We start from the raw sequence: 15,453 nt of genomic DNA, 5'->3' as shown, positions 1-15,453 counted from the left end.
TGAGGTTATGACTGGGCCCTTTTCAAAGTTAATGCAAAACATCAGAGCATTGTAAACCCAATTCACATTATTATTACTACTTTGATAGCCAAATGTAATTAACCTCAAATTTGGATATGATTGAAGGAGGGGAGTAAATTTCTTTATCTCTTTTCTTTTGGAGGAGGCATCACGTTATTATATTTCTGTTTATTTTATTTTATTTATTTTTGCAGGGCAATGAGGGTTAAGTGACTTTTCCAGGGTCACACAGCTAGTAAGTATCAAGTGTCTGAGGCCAGATTTGAACTCAGGTCCTGAATCCAGGGCCAGTGCTCTATCTACTGCACCACCTAGCTGCCCCTATTTCTACTTATTATAAAAGGAGAACCAGATAGTCTCAAAATCAACTATATTTGAGCCTATTTTATTCCTTCTGAATTTGTTCATAACCATTTGAAGATAATAAATTACATGAATATTCTCTTCCCTGGTGTTGTTCCACAGTCTAAATTCTTACAAAATAGAATCATTTCTAAATCAGATGGGTTGTTTTGTTATTTCACCACATAGTTGTTTTTAAAAAAATGCCATCAGCTCAAATTGCAATTTGGTTGTTGGCTACTTTAGAGATACTCTATGCTTTATGATTAGAATTGGCTACACTATAGGAATGATCTTTGTAGTGATCCAAATTGGACCATTACAAGATCGTTTCAAATGCTGCCCAATTTCAGCTGATAAATTTTGTTTTTATGAAAGTCAGAAGGCCTGCATTTTGTTTGAAAGCTTATTTTTACATATTTTTTCCAATTCTTGAAAACTACTTGCTTAAAATATGGCATTTGCCAATATGGGAATTTCTTCATATTCTAACCAATGATATGTAATATATATATATATATATTTTCCCCCCACAGATGTGGTAATAACTGGAATTTGAAAAGCAAAAAGGATTTCTTCAATTCATTGACTCCCGATCTCTTGGATCATCATTATTTATTTACATACTTCTTATTTGACTGTATCCTGAAGCTAATAGAGGTTAAGTGACTTGCCTAGGGTGACAAGCTTGAAAACAGCTCTGCATCATCACTATATTTTATATATAGCTGCAATGGCTAGAGTGTTGGGCCTGAAGTCAGGAGGGCCTAGGTTCAAATCTTTCCTCAGACACATATTAGTTGTGTCCCTGGACAAATCATTTAACTTCTGACTACCTCAGTTTCCTATAAAATGGGGGTATTAATAGAACTCGATTCCTAGGATTGTTGTGAGGACCGAATGAGAAAATGTTTACAAGGTGCTTTGCAAGCATTAACAGATTATATAAATTTGGGACAACTAGGTGGTGCAGTGAACAGAGCAGCAGCCCTGGATTCAGGAGGACCTGAGTTCGAATCCAGCCTCAGACACTTTACTAGCTGTGTGACCCTGGGCAAGTCACTTAACCCCAATTTTCCCACCAAAAAAAAAAAAAGAAAAAAAACCCATATTATATAAATGCTAGCTGTTGTTATTTTTACCACCCCTTGCACCTAGCAGAGTCTTGCACGTAGCACTAGTAAAGGATTTTGAATTCAACATAATTATTATAATAAAAAGTGAAATCGGTTGGTGAAGATGTAACCCGAGTAAGAACATTTCCATTTCCATGTATTTGCTAGAAACAGTCACCTTCAATTTAACAAAGCATTAGCAAGCACCAGAGAGGAGCTAGGTCTGGGGTTAGATGGTAATCCCATAGAGAAGTAAGCAGCAAGGTTGTGAGTTTGACAAAGATGTCTCTTAATTTCCTGTGGGAAATTGTGGTATAGGAATGTCCCTGTCCTTCCAGCTTCCAGAATTCCTTTCAGCTGGGGAGATGCTTCCTCTACCCTCATTATTTTCCTTGGCAATAGATGACTGTCATGGCAACAGTTATTGATCTTGATCATTTCCTGTTTTTCAGGGCCACTGAGAAAGAGGCAGATGAAAAGGGAAAAAAAAAGAAATATGGAGTTTATTTAGGGCAATGTAACTTTAAAGCTTTTCACCGAGCCTGCATTGTCCTTCCTCCACATCTCTACCTGTCAAACTCCTTTTTCTTCCTTCCAGGTTCACTTTCACATGAGGGCGTTGGATTACATGGTCCTTGAGGTTCCTTCTAATTTGAGATCTATGATCTATCTTTATAGGCTTTCTTGATTCTTACTGCATGAAGTGTTTTCCCCTTCTCAAAATTTTGTTAAAACATTTTGAATGAGCTGTTGTTTGCCCCTTCACATTATAGCTTGTAATATGCTTAGCTGTAAATTGGCACTTATATTGCCCCACTCCTACTGATCCATGGGAAAAAAGCTCCTAAAATACAAAGATTGTGTCATTTGGAAATCTTTGTATATCTGATTGTGCCTTGCACATAGTATGCACTTAATAAATGTTTGGTGAATTGAATTTAAATAACCTTCATTGGTGGGGGTAGAGAAGGTGGGAGATGCTACTTGTAAAGAGCTGGTGGGCTAAGAGAATCAATGTGAGGGCAGCTAGGGGGTGTAGTGGATAAAGCACCAACCCTGGATTCAGGAGAACCTGAGTTCAAATCTGACCCCTGGGCAAGTCACTTAACCCTCATTTCCCCACCAAAAAAGAAAGAAAGAAAGAAAGAAAGAAAGAAAGAAAGAAAGAAAGAAAGAAAGAAAGAAAGAAAGAAAGAAAGAAAGAAAGGAAGGAAGGAAGGAAGGAAGGAAGGAAGGAAGAAAGAAAGAAAGAAAGAAAGAAAGAAAGAAAGAAAGAAAGAAAGAAAGAAAGAAAGAAAGAAAGAAAGAAAGGAAGGAAGGAAGGAAGGAAGGAAGAAAGAAAAAAAGATTAAAAAAGGAAAAAAGAGAATCAATGAAAGAAGATACAAGAAGTGGGCAGGAGAGATTCACTTGTCCAGACCAAGTGAATCTATTTCTATGCAGATACTGCTATGGTTTTGGTCAAGGCAGATAGCAAGGGGCAGTAATACTTTTTCTTTTACTTTGGGAAGCTTTAACTTTGCTCCTCCCCTTCTGCTGTTGTTATTCAGACATGTCTGCCTCTTCATGACCTCATTTTGGGATTTTATTGCCAATGATCCTAGAGTGGTTTGTGATTTCCTTTTCCAGCTCTTTTTACAGGTGAAGAAACTGAAGTAAACAAGGTTAAGACACTTGCCCATGGTCACACACTTAGTGTCTGAGGCTGGATTTGAACTCATGAAGATGAGTCTTCCTCATTCCAAGCCCAATCCTCTATCTACTGTGCCAACAAGAGAACTGATGTTCATTATCCACACCCCCTACTTTATTCTCCTTTCTATTTTCCTTCTATTTTTCTTTTCCTTGCCCTTTGTCATATTTTCCTAAACCCTTTCCTCTCTCTCTCTCTCTCTCTCTCTCTCTCATAATCCTCAAATTAAAAGCCAAATCAAGAAATGAAAAGCTGAGCATCAAGGGAAGTAGGAGGGAAAGGTGGAATAGAGACTTTGAGGGTTGACAAGGAAGAGAAAAGTCTTTCCAGGAGAAACAAAAAATTAATGTCATTTCCTGGTTTTGCCCCTTTCACATGCAAAATTTATCATTTCCCCTCTTAGGGCTGGTGAAACTTGCTCCTATTTAAATGATAAAAAACACTCAGGGTAAACCAGTACCTTATTTTTCTCAAAAAATTCTTTTCTAGTTAAAAGTCATTTACTCTATCCATTTGAACAATTTTGTTGACAATTTTGTTCTCTTGCCAAGTAATTGGGAAGAACGCTTACTCCCACTGTCAGTGAAGAAAGCAAAATTTAACAACTCTTTTCCTTGGGTGGGCTGTGTTAATTAATCTTTATGGATTAATCAGTGAAAACCCCAGACAACACAAATATCCAGATGAATTCTAGTGAATAGATGGAAAACACCAAAGAGATTAATTATAAACCCAGAGGGAGTATATTTCAGGCACTGGGGAGAGCTTTAATGCCATGATGAGTTTAAGAGAGCCTTGAATAGTAGAACTATCAAAGAGTAATTAAGTTAAGTTATATGGGCTATCAGCTTCTAACAATCCTCTTGCTTATAGAATTTAGAATGGGAAAGGGTGTTAGAAATACTATAGTCCAGTCACTACATATTCCAGATGAGGAAAATAATTCTTGGAAAAGTCAAGTAAAATAGGACCATAGATTTAGAACCAGAAGAAAGCTCAGAAGGTACCTGGTCCAAGCCCTTCATTTATTAGAGAACTTTCTTCAAATATGCGCAACTAGCAAGGGGAAGGCCATTAAGAATGTCCAGAATTGGGAGATGGAGTGTCCTATATGAGGAACATACAGTGTCACTGTGACAAGAGTATGTATGTAAGGGTGGGTGAGATGTAAGAAGACTAATTTACCAAATTGATGGTTTGACCATATAGAGACAACTGATTTAGAAATGGCTCCCACATTAGTAACCAGTTATTTTCTGTCAGTTCAAATATAATCTTTTGTTGTATGTGTGTATGATATTCTGTGGTTCTAGATATGTCCAGCACTTTCCTACACTTCTTGAAGAAAGTTCATAGCATGTAAGCACGAGGTTTTCATGTAATCTGCAAGGTGTTTACTCTCTCCTTTCTTACTCTGAAACCATGTTTTCTGACATTTTCATCATCTTAGATCCATCTTTGCAGTGAAGTCACCCCATGTACCAGTTGAATTAATATACTGATTGAAGGATGTTTTCTAAGGTCTTTAGAGAATGGCCCTTCCCACTCATCCTCCACAATGGAGATCGCATAAGTTGTAATTATTTTCATGATGGGCTTTTCAAAAATGGCAAGCATAAGCACTGTGATGGAAAATGTCCAATTATACCATTAAATAAATGTGCTTAATATTTGTGTGTGTTTCATGGACTCTTGGCAATGTAGTAAAATCTTATATGACTGTGGTTTCTTGCCAATCATAATTGAAAAGATGCTAATTTACTTTCACATTTTCATTAAAGAGGTTAGATAAACTAAAGATGGATTTTCCCCAAGTTCACAGACCCCTGAAATCTATATACATGCCCCTCAAGGGTCCATGGATTTCACGTTAGGAACTCTTGCATTAAATGATGTTTCTTATTTATGGGCAGGTGACAAAACCAACTCTACTACTCCTTTTTTTTTGCCTCTTTAAGGAGAGTCTAAGTCTTTTTTCCCTACTTAGCTGCAATATCCATTTGCTTTCTGGTTTCATTTATTGTAAAAATGTCAAGGGCTATATGACTGAATACAACTAGGAGTAAGTAAGTCAATTGTTGGTCACTGGCAAAGTTCTAACATTTGAAGTACTTACAGACCATAGACCAAAGTAAAGTCAAAATGGGTACAAAATCTAGACATAAAGGGTGATGTCATAAGCAAATTAGAAAAGGAAGGAATAATTTACTTGTCAAATCTATGGAGAGGGGAAGAATTTATGACCAAAGATGAGATAGACAACATTACAAAATGCAGTGTGGATCATTTTGACTACATTAAACGTTTTTGCACAAGCAAAACCAATACAAAGAAGATTAGAAGGAAAGCAGAAAGAGGGGAAACAATTTTTACACTGTTTCTGATAAAGGCTTCACATCTAAAATATATAGAGAACTTAATCAAATATATAAGAGAACAAGTCATTCCCCAATAGAGAAATGGTCAAAGGATATGAACAGGCAGTTTTCAGATGATGAAATAAAAGCTTACCACAGTCATATGAAAAAAAAAATGTTCTCAATCATTATGGACTAGAGAAATGCAAATTAAAACTACTCTGAGGTACCACCTCACACCTATCTAATTGGCTAATATGGCAAAAAAAGTAAAATGATAAATGTTGGAGAAGATATGGGAAAATTGGAACACTAATGCACTGTTGGTGGAGCTGTGAACTGATCCAACTATTCTGGAGACCAGTTTGGAACCATGCCCAAAAGGCTATAAAACTGTGTAAACCCTTTGACCCAGTAACAACACTACTAGATCTATATCCCAAAGAGATTATAAAAAAGGGAATAGGATTCACATGTACAAAAATATTTATAGCTGCTCTTTTTGTGGTAGCAAAGAATTGGAAATTGATGGGATGCCCATCAATTGGGGAATGGCTAAACGAGTTGTGGTATATGAATGTAATGGAATACTATCATGCTGTAAGAAATGATAAGCAGATGGATTTCAGAAAAACTTGGAAAGACTCACATGAATTGATGTTGAGTGAAATTAATAGAACCAAGGGAACACTGTACACAGTATCAACAACATTTTGTTATGACCAACTGTGATAAACTTAACTCTTTTCAGCAAATACAATGATTCAAGACAATGCAAAATGCCTTATAGTGGAAAATGCTTTTCATATTCAGAAAAAGAACTATGGCGTCTGCAGAGTGAAGCATGCTATTTTTACTTTTGTTGTTACTTTTTTGTTATTCTTGTTTATTCTTTCTTGCATTTTCCCCCTTTTGTTCTGATTCTTCTCTTACAACATGACTAATGTGGAAATATGTTTAACATGATTGTAATGTGTAACCTATATCAAATTTCTTGCTGTCTTCATGAGAGGGGAGGGAAGGGAAGGTGGGAGAAAAATTTGAAACTCAAAAAAATATCTTTACATGTAATTGGAAAAATATTTTAAAAGAAAAAAGAAAGTCTAAATTTAAAAAAAATAAGTACTAATGGTCAAATTAAAATTTACAGATTGTGTGATTCTAAACATCTTCTGCCCATTTCCTTTCACTCTGCTATCGTTGCTGCAGTAGCAGAAAGGAAACCCTAAAGAACTAGCAATCTTTTTGTGTTTCTATTTTTTTATGGCCAAAGAATTCTTTATCAAGTGGCTAAGGCTGGTGATGAGCTTCATTGAACTTCAGTTCCTTTTAAAGCATTTGTCTCTTGCTAGGATTGGAGAATCAAGTGAGATCATAGGATCATCACTCTAGAGATGGGAGAAACCCAGGGGACACCTAGTCTACTCCCTTATAGGGACAGTAAGGCTCAGGGAGGACATGTGAACAATCACACTTAAGTAGTAAGCATCAGAGGTGAAATTTGAACCTAGATCCTTGTATTTCAAAATCCATGATTTTGCCATTTTATCCTGCTGCTTCATATTATCCAATGTATATAAAAGCCTTTGGATTCATCTGTTGATCTCGAAATGTAAGTTATCATCAAATATAGATTTTATTAATCATTAAATACAGATCAACCAGTGTTTAAAAACACATGCACAAAAATGATATAAATGTACATTTATGGGTGCATTCTTAGGATTCAGAATGAGCAGAATAATCAATTTTTAAGTTTTGCAGTATTCCTCCTCTCCCCCTGCCTCTCCCACCTCCCCCTTCCTTCCTCCCACCCAGGGAATTGGTTGGTTCTCTATTTCTGCTTTGGATAGAATGCTGCAGGGTAGGAATCTGTCCTTGCAGCATTTCTAGTCTTGGCCGGGGGGGGGGGGGGGGGGGGGGGGGGATGCTTTGCAGTCAAGCACTCATATTCCACACTGCCCTTAATGTGTCTGTATGACACTGTCACTGGAGTCTGGGAAAGGACAATGGGATTGGTTTTGTAGACTGGAGCAAGACATGACTGTGGGGCTGCTGGGCAGCTTGCCTGCTGTGTCATCGCAATAATGTCAGGCTCCCTGACACGCCAGGCACAGCCTGGACAGCGGCAGTTGGTGGGAAAAAGGATCCTAATGAGAGAACTTTTACAAGAAACAAGATCATGGCGTCCTAGCAGAACCTTAAATAGTCAGTGTCCCCACTGGGGGAAGAAGCCACTGCAGGTCTTCAAGAATGCTGGCAGAGTTGTTCCAGCTGGCAAAATTACAGTGCTGAGAATAAGGCAAAGATGCAGCTGGGGGGATTTCTCAGCAGTTGCTGGATATTAGAGGAAAGATATAATGTGCTATTACCTCCACCAGGACATGATGCTAATCTCTCCCCCCCACCCCCCCTTTGAGTGAGTAAGGTTACAAGCTATAGCCCTTACATGAGGGGCCAATGTGGCAAGATATTTCAAGTGACTTCAGTTATTTCTCTCTGTTGTCTCTATCTCTTGTCTCTGTCTCCCTTCCTCCTCCCTCCCTTTCTCCCCTCTCTCCCTCTTAGATCTTCTTTTCCTCTCTCTCTCCCTTCCCCCTCCTCCTTTCCCTTCCCCCTTTTCCTCCTCCCTCCCTTTCCCCCCTCTCTCCCTCTTACATCTTCTTTTCCCCTCTCTCTTCCTTCTCCCTCTCCCTCCTCCCTCCCTGCCCCCCCCCCAACACACACTCAATATTTTCTTTTTTCGGTGCACTTAGTTCTTGCTGTAGGCATGTGAATCCCATACGCAATGGGACAAGCAGAACCTCCTGACCCTCGAAGTGGCATGCAGTAATTTTCAGAACTGCTAAACACACAGGCACACTTTTCTTATGAACAGTTTTCATTGCTGCCCTTCCACCTTATGAAAGATGTTAACATTTTATGGCTTCACAGTTAATGATTATTTTAGCTAGAGGTCCAATTACTCTTTATCCTGAGTGTAAATTGCAGTTTAGATTATGTCTATAGATTATTCAAGAAATAGGCTAAATATAGTAGAAAATCACCTTAATTAACTAAAAAGTAATTTCCAATTAGCTAGAATTTCATTTTTTCTTTTGTTTAAGAGGGAGATATATTCTCCCTCAATTTGGCTTCTATCTCTCTTTCCAGTCATATTTATTTCTTTTTGTGTGGGGGTGGGGGTGGGGCAATGAGGGTTAAGTGACTTAAGTCCAGGGTCACACAGCTAGTAAGTATCAAGTGTCTGAGGTAGAATTTGAACTCAGGTCTTCCTGAATCCAGGGCTGGTGCTTTATCCACTGTGCCACCTAGCTGCCCTCCAGTCATATTTAAATACACTCTCTGTTACCATTGGACTGTCCTGCAAGCCCTTCCATTGACGTTCCACTTTCTGTCTCTATGCTTTTGAACAGGTGGCTGGCTCCCCATGTATGGATTTCACTTTCTCCTCACCTCTGTCTCACCGGTGTTCCAGTTTCCCTTAAAGCAGAGTTTGAAGGTACTTTCCTTCTTGAAAAAACTTTATAAAGACAATGTTTTTACTCATCTGTGTATATATTATATCTCCTCAGTGGAAGCCTTTTGAGGACTTGCCTAGATGTAGCTGGGTGGTGTAGTGGATAGAGCATTGGACCTCAGGTCAGAAAGGAGTTCAAATCCAGCCTCAGGTACTTATGATCTTTATGACCTTGGGCAAGTCACTTAATTTCAGTCTGCCTTAGTTTTCTTATCTGCAAAATGGGGACAATAATAATGCCTGCCTCCTAGAATGGTGGTAAGGATTAAATGAGATAAGGTTTGTAAAGCACTTTGTAAACTTTAAAGTACTTTATAAATGTTAGCTATCATTGGCTATTACTATTGCTTGTGGGTGGGCCTTTTAAGAATTTTTGTTTTTTATATGCCCAGCTTATCATAGGGCATTCTATATAGTAGGTGATAAATAAGTGTCTGTTGAATTAACTTGATGTATGTTCTCCTCAACATGGGTGCTCCATTCAAAGAGGCAGATTCTAACTTATTTGTGCCTCTCCATTCCATGTAACTCTTGCCCATGGCCTTCTATCAAGCCAACAAAATAGGGCCATTCTGAGGACCATCTTTAAGCAAAAGAAGCTCACATGGAGGATTGATTTAAAATAAAATAAGCTGGGGCAGCTAGGTGGCACAGTGGATAAAAAACCGGCCCTGGATTCAGGAGGACCTGAGTTCAAATGCGACCTTGGACACTTGACACTTACTAGCTATGTGACCCTAGGCAAATCACTTAACCCTCATTGCCCCACGAAAACTAAAACCAAAACCAAAAAACAAACAAACCCCTTCCCACCCCCCCCCCAAAAAAAACAACCCAAGCTGCTTCTTTGTCACATGTCCTGAAGCCCAGATAGAGTCAGGCCAAACTACCATGCCTAATACAGTTATCTGTTCCACATCACAACTTTCCTCATCACAGTTTTAACATATCATGGGTCGGCGCAAGAAATTGAATGAGACCTTGTGCTCTGAATCTTCTATCACAAGATGACTCATGTAGAAATATGTTCAATGATTGTACATATGCAACCTATAACAGACTGCTTTCTATCTTGGAGAGGAGGGAGGGAAGGGAAGGTGGGAGAAAAAAAAATTGGAACTAAAAATCTTATGAAAACAAATGATGAAAACTATCCTTATATGTAACTGGAAAATAATAATATACTTAAAAAAAGAAATTGGATGAGAATTTGGGGGGAATTTTGCAGAAGCTGCAGATGACATGCAAAGGTCAGAAGATGACACAGAGTCTATGATCAAATATTTAAGCCAACTTTTACGATAAGGTATTGTAAATACCCCATTAAAAAAAGGGGGAAAAAAAGGAAACAAAATAGACTTTTTCTCTGGTATGAAGGGAGGACTAAAAATGTTATGTGGACTTTCCAGACTACAGGGGTACTGTGTTCCTAACCCCAGCAATTTGCAAGGAATAACTGTACATCTCTGTGGAAGGGTAGTATGATTATTCTCCCATCCTCCTCCCTGCTTAGACAAAATCTAGAGCATTTTGCTCAGTTCTGAGAACCACATTTTAGGAAAGACATTGATAAACAGCAGCAATGTCCAAAAGGGGGTATCTAGGATATGAAGGGTCTCAAGAACAGTCCATAGAGGGGGAAAGGAAAGGGGAATAATGGGTATGTTTTCAAGTATTTCAACCATTGTCACATTGAAGACAGATTACACTTGTGCTTGCCCCCAGTACACAGAACTAGAAATGATAGGTAGACATTGAAAAGAGGCTGATTGGGCAGATAGGTGGCACAGTGGATAGAGCACCAGCCCTGGATTCAGGAGGACCTGAGTTCAAATCTGGCCTCAGACCCCTGATACTTACTAGCTGTGTGACCCTGGGCAAGTCACTTAACCCCAATTGCCTCACCAAAAAAAAAAAAGAAAAAAGAAAAGAGGCTGATTCTGACTCAATAAAATGAAAAAAAAAACTTCCTAAGAATTAGAACTCTCCAAAAGCAGAATGAGCTGCTTTAGGAGGTAGTTGGTTCCCCTTTACCAGAAGTCATTCAGCAAAGGCTGAATAATCCTTTGTTGAGTATATTGCAGAGGGGATTAGACCAGCTATGGGTTGGTCTAGATCGTCTCTGTGTTCCCTTCTAAATTAGAGGTTCCATGAAATCTGGATAGTACACCAGCCTGGTTCCCTGGAAAGAATGCTTCACCAGGAATCTGGATACCAAGGTTCTAGAATTAACTCTGCCAACTGCCAGCTGTGTGACTTTGGTCAAGTCGTTTCAAATGACTTACCCAGGGTCACACAGCTAAGTGTCTGAGGCTGGATTTGAACTCATGAGGCTGAATATTCCTCATTCCAAGCCCAACAATGCTCTATCCTCTTCAGCATCTAGCTAGCCATCAAGGTGTGAGACAAGTCCTTAATTAGGATAATCCTCAGTGAACTAAGCACTTAAGAGAGAACTAAATATGGCATTCCATGAGTTTTTAGATTATAGATAGTTCTTTATAATGTCTTCATTTTTGTTTCTGAAATATCAACTTTCATCTGTAAGATCAACAAGTCATTCAATAAGGATTTACTATGTACTCTTTACCCTCCACTTCTGCAGCTTCTCTCTTTGGTTGGATAGTTCCTCTCAGAACCTTCGTTTTAAGGAGGACACCCAGGCCAGTTGTATCTTCATTCCTTTCCAGGCTTCACTCCTGACTCTACTGGACTTTCTCTATAATACCCACAGGGACAGCTAGATGGTGCAGTGGATAGAGCACTGGCCCTGACGTTGAGATGACCTGAGTTCAAATATCACCTCAAACATTAGCCATGTGACCCTGAGCAAGTCATTTAACCCCAATTGCCTTAAAAATCCAGGGCTATCTCGAGTCATCCTGATAATATATCTTGCCACTTAGAGTGGTGACTTTGCACAGCCTTTCCTCACTTAAATCAAGTTCGTTCTAAGTCATGACATTTGTCATAGTCCTCTTCGAGAAGGAAGGACAAACAATAACAATAATACCCACAGCACTAGGAACCCCTTCACATCCTCCAAACCCCAATTTTTTCAGCTCCCTTTTATATTGTCTTTCTCCTTAAGAATGGAACTTTGGGGTAAGAACCATCTTTCTGCTTGTATTTGTACCCTAAGTACTTAACTTATCGAGGTGCCTGGCAAATAGTAAATGCTTATTTATCTGACATGGTAATACAATTTTATTTAAAATATATATTCTTTTTTTAAAATAATAAACATTTTTATTTAAAGTTTTGAGTTCCAAATTTTATCCCTCCCTCCCTTCCCTCCCCTCCCTCCTCCCTGAGGTGGTAACCAATCAGATATAGATTATACCATAAAATATATATTCTAAATGAATATGAATATATGAGTATATTCATGTGTATATCATGTTTAGTTATATATGTATCTATGTATGTATACACACACAATTACACACGAGACACCATGCCTTTCAATATATGTATACACACACACACACAAAGTGTGGTGTATTAGAGAGCAGACTTGAGAATCAGGAAGTCCTAACTCTGGGACATCCTACATGACCCTGGACAAGTCATTTAACCTCTTGGTATCCCAGGCATCTCTCTCTCTCTCTCTCTCTCTCTCTCTCTCTGGCAATGAGGGTCAAGTGCCTTGCCCAGGGTCACACAGCTAGTAAGTGTCAAGTGTTTGAGGTCGGATTTGAACTCAGGTCCTTCTGAATCCAGGGCTGGTGCTTTATCCACTGCACCACCTAGCTGTCCCCCAGGCAACTCTCTTAAGACCCTCAGTTGAAGAGATGGTGCTGATCTGCACTAGAAAAGAGAATTTCAACCATACTGAAACGACAATCAAAAAACAAACACAAAGAACACATACGAACACATTTACTTCTACACAATAAACTCTTCTTCATGGGCTTGTTGTAAGGAAAGGCTTTCCTAAGTCTTAAAACAGTCTGGAAACTTGAGTTGTTTTGATAAAACACACTTTCAGTCAGGCAAGGGAAGGGCTGGTTGGAGGAGAAGAAGGCTCAAGAAGGGGAAGGGTTTCATGATACAAGACATGGGGATAAAACTCCAGAAATGTCCTTGAAATCCCACATTTGGTATGTAGAGTCTGCAAATTTTACCTGAGTTAGTTCATTTGAAATGAATCAGAACAAGCCTTGGGGAACTCACTGTGTGCTGAAGCAATATATTTTATTGATTCTGTTTTATTAGTCTGGCAACGGAAAAGCAATGTTTTTGTCAATCATTGAGGTGGGAAAAAATATTTAGAATCCTAACAGATCTTTTATTTTATTCAGAGCAATATAAGATCTGTGCTGATTCAGGCATCGGAGGATCTGGGTTCAACTTTTCTCTCTGAAGCTCACTTCCTGTGTGACTTGGGCCAGTCAACTCTGAAGACCTCAGTGTTTTCATTTGTGAAATGAGGTGGTTGGAAGAAATGGATTCTACTTTCCTTTCTCCCTATAAATCCATAATTCTATGATCTTACAACAAAATAGAACAGGAAAAGTCCATGACTTCTGTTTGTTAAAAGGTAGAAATATTTCCATTTTTATTTTTCAGCAGAGGACAATTCAGTGTAACCATAAAGAGAGAAAAGCCATTCTCTTGTCAATAAGTGTTGTGCTGCACTATCTGATGCAAATTATGTGTCTTGGTGTTGAGGAAAAAGATTAACTTAAATTATTTGGGTACTCCATCATTTGAATGGAGTTTCAATTAAATCTATAGGGAAAAAAATAATGGCCAAACATTGATTTCTGTTCTCTTGAGCTGAGTTTCTAGTAATATCATGTTACTCAAGATGTCTTTTTTCTTCAGACATCATAGAATCACAATATCTCATATTTGGAAGGAACCTAAGAGGACAACTAGCCCAACCCGTATCTGTTTAAGAATCCTGTTTATCCCATACCAGTAAGTAATTATCCAGCTTTCACTTGAAAATCTGCAGTGATTCAGGAACCTATTCTACATTTGGATAATTAATTGCTAGGTAGTTTTTCCTGTTTGTTGTTGTTCAGTCATTTCAGTCCTGTTCAACTATTTATGATCCCATTTGGGATTTTCTTGGCAAAAATACTGGCATGGTTTTCCATTTCCTTCTCCAGCTCATTATATATGGATAAAACTGAGGAAAGCAGAGTCAAGTGACTTGCCAAGGGTCACACAGCTAGCAGGTGTCTGAGATCTTGTTTGAACTCATGTCTTCCCAATTTCTGGTCTAGTGCTCTATCTACTGGGCCACCTAGCCACCTCTTAAGAGTTCATTGCACAAAACCAAAAAGAGGCAGCAAGAACACAAGCTCACTGTTTAAGTGGCCCTTCCCATGTTTCCTCAACTCTGGCTGACCATGTGATTGTATAATGTATAAAGATTCTTGACAGCATGAAATAATCCACACACCTGGAAAACAAAAGCAGTGAGAGACAGCTTTGAAAATTATATTCTTAGTTCAGATGGCTGAAAGGTAAACTCCAGGTCAACACCAGTCTTCTCATAGATTCTTTGGTCCTCTTAAGTAAATATTCATATTAAGATGGGTTTTTTAAAGCAAAGCTAAGATTGATGTGGGTAATCACACCTTTACAAATGCAAACCCAGACCTTTGGTTGCAGTAACCAACTTCTTTAACTGTTCAGCCCAAGCTTTTCATTTCTTTTTTTTTTAATTGTTTTTTTTTTCTTAATGAGGCAATTGGGGTTAAGTGACTTGCCCAGGGTCACACAGCTAGTAAGTGTTAAGTGTCTGAGGCCGGATTTGAACTCAGGTACTCCTGAATCCAGGGCCGGTGCTTTACCACTGCGCCATCTAGCTGCCTCCGGAGCTTTTCATTTCAGACACAATCACTTGCAGTCTGCCTAGGAGTAGAGCAAGTCACAATATTTGGGGGCAAAGAAGGAAATATAGGAATAAACTCTCACAAAATGTCTTCTAGGTCATCAGTGTTTTTCTTCTCTTGAGAACTCCCAATTCCCTCCTTCTTCAAGGGACTCTGAACCCAGATATTAATTCCCATCATGCTGTACAACAATTGACATATGCAATAAAACATAATTATAATTATGTATTTCTAATTGAGATGAAGAAGGAAGGAAAAGGAGAAGGAGGAGACGAAGACGAAGATGAAGAAGGAGGAGGAGTTGCTGTCTAATTAATGCTGTCTGACTGAACTCAATTTATGGAAGAGTTGGTAGGGTCCTGAGAGGTCCAACCAGTGCCTGAAGAAGAATGCACTCTAACTGCTTGATAGATGATTACAAAACCTCAACAAGAGAAAGCCGTTATCTAACAGTCTACTACTCAACACTTGCACCTAAAAGTGCCTTGTACATAAAAGGTATTTAATAAATGCAAAGTGACTGACTGACAAGGCAGCTTGTTTCAATTTTGTT

This window comes from Dromiciops gliroides, chromosome 3 (genome assembly GCF_019393635.1).
Source record: "Dromiciops gliroides isolate mDroGli1 chromosome 3, mDroGli1.pri, whole genome shotgun sequence".
Taxonomy (NCBI): domain Eukaryota; kingdom Metazoa; phylum Chordata; class Mammalia; order Microbiotheria; family Microbiotheriidae; genus Dromiciops; species Dromiciops gliroides.
The sequence above is the reverse complement of the archived record's forward strand: the minus strand, read 5'-3'. Positions refer to the sequence as shown.